This window comes from Chrysochloris asiatica, unplaced genomic scaffold (assembly GCF_000296735.1).
Source record: "Chrysochloris asiatica unplaced genomic scaffold, ChrAsi1.0 scaffold00040, whole genome shotgun sequence".
In the NCBI taxonomy this organism is placed as follows: domain Eukaryota; kingdom Metazoa; phylum Chordata; class Mammalia; order Afrosoricida; family Chrysochloridae; genus Chrysochloris; species Chrysochloris asiatica.
Window position 1 is genome coordinate 21,402,048 of NW_006408558.1, and position 7,167 is coordinate 21,409,214.

The window sequence follows — 7,167 nt, forward strand, 5'->3', positions numbered from 1 at the left end:
GATAGGCATTTAGGCTTTCTCCATCTTTTTACTGTTGTGAAAAGTGCAGCAATGAACATAGGTATGCAGAGATATACGTTATTATACTAAGGAGAGGCATTACTGAATCATATTGTGTTTTTAAACAACATAAATGATGATTATACACATGGACTTCACCAGACAGTGTACATAGAAATCTAATTGACTACATCTGTGGAAAGAGATGGTGGAAAAGCTCCATATCATCAGCCAAAACTAGGCCAGGGGCAGATGGTGGAAAAGACTATTAATTGCTCATATGCAAGTTCAGGCTGAAGCTGAAGAAAATGAAAACAAGTCCACGAGAGGCGCGATATGACATGAACATATCCCACCTGAATTTAAAGATCATCTGAAGAAGAGATTTGATACATTAGACACTAATAACTGAAGACCAGAAAAGTTGTGGGATGGCATTAAGAACACCATACAGGAAGAAAGCAAAAGACCATTAAAAAGACAAGGAAGAAAGAAAAGACCAAAATAGATGTCAGAAGAGACTCTGGAACTTGCTCTCCAGCAGAGAGATGCTAAAGCAAATGGAAGACATGAGGAGGTATAAGAGCTCAACAGAAAACTTCAAAGGGCAGCTCATGAAGACACAGTTGAATATTTTAATGAAATGTGTAAAGTTCGGGAGTTAGAAAACCCAAAGAGAAGAATACAGTCAGCATTTCGCAAGCTGAAAGAACTTTAGGAAACCCCTAAAGCCTCGACTTGAAATATTGAAGGATTCTTTGGGCAAAATATTGAATGAAATCATCAAGAGAAGATGGAAGGTGTACACAGAGTCACTGTACCAAAAAGAAATGGTCGATGTTCAATCGTTTCATGAGATAGTGGTCTTAGGCTGGTTTCTAGAGAAGCAAAACCAGTGAAATATATATATATATATTGTTGTTGTTAAGTGCCGTCAAGTTGGTTCCGACCCATAGTGACCCTGTACAGGGTTTCCAAGGCTGTAAATCTTTATGGGATCAGAAAGCCTCATCTTTCTCCCGCAGAGCAGCTGGTAGTTTCGAACTGCTGATCTTAAGGTTCACAGCCTGATTCGTAACCACTACCCTACCAGAGCTCTCGCTGTCTCTCTCTATAGAAAAGTTTATTATCAAGGAAAGGGATTACATATGCAGAATCACAGGTCCAGCAGAAGACAGAGTACCTCCCTTGAGGATCCATTATACTGGGAGCAGGGCACACACCCAAGGAAGCATCCCTTCAACTGATTGGCTACTCAAAGCTGCTCATCATAGAGCTAACTATGCCTGTATTAGGTTTCATCATTATTGGAATAAGCACATCTCAACTGCTGTTACTGTTGAGTGTTGCTGAGTCAGTTCTGACCCATAGCGACCCTGCATAGAGTTTCCGAGGAGCGCCTAGTGAGCTTGAACCGTGGACCTTGCGGTTCAAACAATTTTGCAGTCCAGTGCTTTAATCCATAGCGACACACCAGGACTCCTCTGGTATACCTCAGGAAGTCCTGGTCTAGTTGAGTTGACATAGAACCCTAACCATTACGGTCTACCCTTGTCAGCTTGAAACCGATAAACAATATACATAAACTCTAAATAAAATTGTGAAGTCATACTTGTGCCTAATATGATATAATTAAAGCATGTGCAACTGAAAACACACTGGCCCTATTTTTATCTTAAATGTCACAAATCAACAAAGCAAAAGTATTTGATACACACACATGCAAAACAAAACAAAACAGATATACTTATATAAATGTCCAAAGGGCACATTCTGCAAGCTAGCCTCCTGCCCATAGGCACAGAGCTTTACTCAGTCCACGGGCCTAGAGTCCAATAGCCACTCTGTCTCTCCATGCCGCTGTCTCTGTAACTGTCTCTGCTGCTGCTGCTTTTCCAGGTTGGGATGCCATGCTCCACTCATGCTCTTCTTTAATGATGGTGCTGGGATCATCTGTTCCTGAAATAAAAGATAACTAGTCCCTCTTTTAATAGATATTATCTTCTACAATAGCAGTTTTGACAATCATAATTAATCATATTAACAATTACAACTGAAATAATACAATCGTATCAGTTTTATCCCCCATTTCTTTCACCAGACCCATCTGGAAAACAGGAAAACTCATCAGTGGAGATTCTCCCTTGTCCCTTCATTCTAAAACTAAGCACATTCATTCAAGTTTTGTAAGCCAGTCACTTCATGCCTTTATACGGCCTCATTTTTAATAGCCAATGTCTAAATTTCCTATATCCATCAACCCAATACATGGAGGAGACAAGCTTACTACTTTATCTGAAAAAACTTCCATCCAATTGCAATTTTGATCATCTGCATCCATAAGCAAAATCCAGTTCATCAAAATGTAGCAACTGACACGTGCTCAGAGTGTCAAACACCTTTATCTTCATCCACTTAGGTCTTAGCTCAACCTTAGCCATCCAAGCTAGGTCAAATGGGTGCCAGCTATGGACAACATTGTGAAGAATGAGTATTTCAGAACAATTAATTGTGCTCATGAGGACACATTGACCAAGAAGCAGATGTTCGAATAGAACAAGGGAACACTGTTGTTGTTATGTGCCACGGAGTCGATTCTGACTCATAGCAACCCTGGACAGGTTTTCCGAGGCTGTAAATATTTACGGGAGCAGAAAGCCTTATCTTTCTCCCATGGAACAGCTGGTAGTTTTGAACTGCTGACCTTGCGGTTCACAGCCCAGTTCATAACCACTATGCTACCAGAGGGAACACTGAATGGTTTAAAATCAGGAAAGATGTGCATCAAGGTTGTATTCTTTGACCCCTCTTTTTCAATTTGTATGCTGAGCAAATAATTCTTTTCTGTACTCTGCAATAGTTTGAGTAAAATTGATCTTAGCTCCTCTCTGAATGTTTGGTAGAATTCTCCAGTAAAGCCATCTGGGCCTGGACTTTTTTTAGTGGGGAGTGTTTTAATGACTTCATCAATTTCTTCTCTTGTTATAGTCCTGTTTAAGTTTTCTCTTTCAGTCTATGTTAGTTTAGGTTGTATATTTCCAGAAATTTGTCCGCTTAAAAAAATTTTTTTTAAAGGGTAGAATTGATATTTTATTGTCATTTATAATCAGATGGAAGTTGGGCATATAGTCTTCATACTTGATTTTTCTTTCTTGTAAATAAAAAAAATTTTATAAACAGCTAATGGCTGGTTAAGTTTTCAGAAAACATGATTAAGGTATCTGTTAATGGTTGCTTCAAGTTTATCCTTATTGTTGTTATATGCCATGGAGTCGCTTCCGACTCATAGCGACCCTGCACAGGGTTTCCAAGGCTGTAAATCTTTACGGGAGCAGAATGCCTCATCTTTCTCCCATGAAACTACTGGTAGTTTCGAACTGCTGACCTTGCGGTTGGCAGCCTGACTTGTAACCACTATGCTACCAGAGCTCCTTATTAGCACCAGAAAATTCACCAACCTTTTCCCTGTTTTTATAAAACTGAAATGTTGGCATGCATTTGACTTCACACTCTGAAGCAACATCCTGACAGTCTTCCACATCAGCTTCAAGGAACACCCCACCACATTGCCAAACTTTTCAGAGAAGAAATGAGAGAAAGGTTTGATCATGTTGCAAGGCCCCCACCATGTGGCTGAGAAGTCAATGACTATGAGCTTCTTCTCTCCAGCCTTTCTCAAGGTAGCAGGAAAAGCTTCCTTGCTTTCGATCTGCCATTTTGGCCATTGGAGGTGGGCGGGGGTAATCTAAGGAACGATCATAGCAAAAAGGGAACCGGATGGAAGCCTCGGACAGAGCTTGGCCCATTTACTTCTTTTTTTATTATACTTTTTGTATTTATTGTGAATTCTTTTTAAATGTTTTATTGTGAATTATGTGATAGTTTACATGGGAGGACATTAGTTTGACATTCATCCTATCGTGTATCGTTTCATTGCCATGGTTATAGTCCCCTCCATGCATCATCAACCAACCAAAGGGTATACCCTGCAAGCCTGCCCCCTCCCCTCCCTCCCGTCATCAGCACACAGCCCCTCTCCTTCTCTGGGTCTAGAGTCCCCAGCTGCTCCATCTCTCCATGTCATTGTCTCTGCCTCCATCTCTGGTGTCACTGCTTCTCTGGGCAGCGTCCAGCTCTTCACTCTTCTCCCTTGATGGTCCCAGGGACCTCTGCTCTTAGACTGCAAAGTTAATCACTTCCCTCCTTGCTACAAAACATCTACCTTTACAATTCCAACCCTCACAATCAGTCCTGATAACAATTATTCACTATTGTATCACAAGAGACCTATCTGCATTTCCTTTCATCAGCCCCACCTAGACAGATTGGATACTATTCAGTGGAGAGTATTCCTCCATGCCCTCTGGATCTAGGTTCCCTCTTGAAAGCTTGTAACTGGCCCATTTATTTTTGATTTTCAAATTTGCTGGAGTACAAGTCTTCAGAGTATTTTATTATTATCCTTTTTATTTCCACTGGTTCTGCTGTGATAATTTCTTATTGGGTTGGTTGTATTTTCTTCTTTTTTTTGGTAGATTTGCCTGTGGTTTGTCTAGTCTCTTTTCAAAGATCCAACTTCTTGTCTTGTTGATTCTATTGTTTTTCTGACTTCAATTTCGTTTATTTTGGCTCCAATTCTTTCCTTGTGGTGGCAGTAAGCTAGCCTTGCTGCTCAGTTTCTAATTGTTGGAGATGTTGAGTTAAGGTGTTGATTTTGGTTCGTCTTTTCGAATGTGTACATTTATTGTTATAATTTACTCTCTGAGCACTGCTTTTGTTATGTCCCAAAAGTTTTGATATGTTGTGTTTTATTCTCATTTGATTCAAGGAACTTTTTAATTTCATATTATTATCTGTTCTATTATCCAGTCGCTTTTAAAAAAAACGTGTATTAAATTTCCATGTACTTAATTTTTCCCCTTGATCTTCCTATTGTTGACTTCTAATTTTAAAACGTGAACTGAGAAGATGATTTGTAGTATTTTGATGTTTTAAAATTTATTGAAGCTTGCTTGTGGTAACATATGGTCTATTCTAGAGACTGTTTCATGTGCACCTGACAAGAATGTACATTCTACTCTTATTGGCTTAAACACATTGTATGCGTCTAGGAGGTGAAGTTGGTTGATTGTGTTGTTTAGTGCTTCTGTGTCTTCATTCAATTTCGTATTAGTTGTTCTGCCTTTCATCAAAGTGATGTATTAAAATTCTCATACTATTACTGTGGATTCTTGGTGTGGTGCTGTGGGATCAGCACTGGACTTAGAACTACAAGATCAGCAGTTCAAACCTACCAGCTACTCCTTGGAAACCTTATCAGGGTCGCCATGAGTCAGAACCGACTCCACGGCACTTAACAACAACGATCACTGTAGAAGGAAGGAGCGCCCTGATAGCCAAGTGGGTTAAGATCTGGGTTGCTAACCACAAGGTCAGTTGTTTGAATCTACCAGCTGCTCCGAGGGAGAAAGATGAGGCTTTCTGCTCCGGTAAAGAGTTACAGCCTCGGAAACCCTTTCCATACATGGTTGTTATGGGTCAGAACTGACTCAGTGGCACACCACCACTATTTTTGTAGAGTTGTCTGTTTCTTCCTTTATTTCTATTAGAATTTGATTTATTTTGAGTTCTTTCATTGGTTATGTCCTCTTGTTTAATTGATCCCTTAATCATGATACAACATCCTTGTTGTTCTCTTATGTTGATTTTTGCCTTAACGTCTATTTAATCAGAGATTAAAATACACTCTAATCTTGACTGGTGTATTGAATCGTCTTATATCCAGTGTAGTTATCAATAGGTATAAAATGATGGTGTTTATTTGCTGGGTTTTGTTTTGTTTTTGTGGGATGCTGGTTTCTCTGTTCCACCTAATTTTCTGTGCTGAGTTCATTTTGTTTGTGTGTTTGCTTTTCCTTTTCACTTCTGTTGTGTTACTGTTTACTAAATCTTTCTGATATTCTTCTTTTTTATTTTGATATGAAGGTATATTAATTTTCTTTGAGGTTACCCTGTAATTTATAAACTTTTCCCCCCTGTTTAAAACAGTCTGTTTTATTTGAGATCTACTTGATTTTCTTGCCATTTGGAAGTTCTGTATCTACACTATTCCCTCTTTTTATGTAGGTACAGAACTTTTTGTAAGGAGCTCTGGTAGTGGTTACGAATCGAGCTGCAAACCGCAAGGTCAGCAGGTTGAAATTACCAGCTGTTCTGCAGGAGAAAGATGAGGCTTTCTGCCCCCATAAAGATTTACAGCCTCAGAAACCCTGTACAGGATCGCTATGAGTCAGAACCTATGACTCCATGGCATATAACCACCACAACAGAATTTTTTGTAGGTGACTTCATTATAAAATGATATCTCTGGTCCCTTATTTTCAGTCTGTAGGTTTGCTTTACTTTAAATACTTCTATGTCTGGACTGAGTTCTGAGTGGTGTTGTGATGTATGTTAATCTCAGGTTGTTTGCTATTGTTGGTGCTCAATCCAAAGACCAGCCTTTAGTGTTTTTTGTAGTGTTGATCTGATTATTACAGAGTTTTTTATTGTCTGTTTATCTGAAGTATCTTAATCTCATCATATTTGAGGGACAGCTTTGCTGGGTATATGATTCTTGGTTGGCAATTTATTTCTTTCAGAGTTTGTATATGCCATCCCATTGCCTTCTTGTCTGGCAATTTTTGAAAGGAAGCTGTTGACTACTGAGGTGGGAATGGAAGACAATCTTATCTTCTCCTAGTGAGCAAACACAATGTCTCTCCCTGGGTCCTGGAAAACTCCTCAAGAATATTTTAAGTCTCTGGGTGGCTTAAATGGTTTATGATTCACTTCTAACCTAAAGGCTGGTGGTTCGAATCCACCTAAGGGACCATGGAAGAAAAATCTGGAAATCTGCTTAGATTACAGCCCAGAAAACCTTTTAATTTCCTGCTGAAGCACAGAGTCATTCTAACTTCCAACTATCCTACAAAGACAGACTCTGAATCCTGATTAGGAGCAAAATGTGGGAAAAATAAAGTACCATAATTGTTGTCGTTGTTAAGTTCCATCGAGTCAGTTCCAACTCGTAGCAACCCTATATAGGGTTTCCAAGGAGCAGCTAACGAGCTCTGGTAGCGTAGTGGTTATGAACCGGGCTGCGAACTGCAAGGTCAGCAGTTCAAA

The 7,167-nt window shown here is 39.5% G+C and overlaps 1 pseudogene; it reads right to left on the reverse strand.

The window, feature by feature from the left end:
* Nucleotides 1–3,199: 3,199 nt before the first annotated feature.
* LOC102829690 overlaps nucleotides 3,200–7,167 on the reverse strand; it is a 30,670-nt pseudogene continuing 26,702 nt past the window's right edge.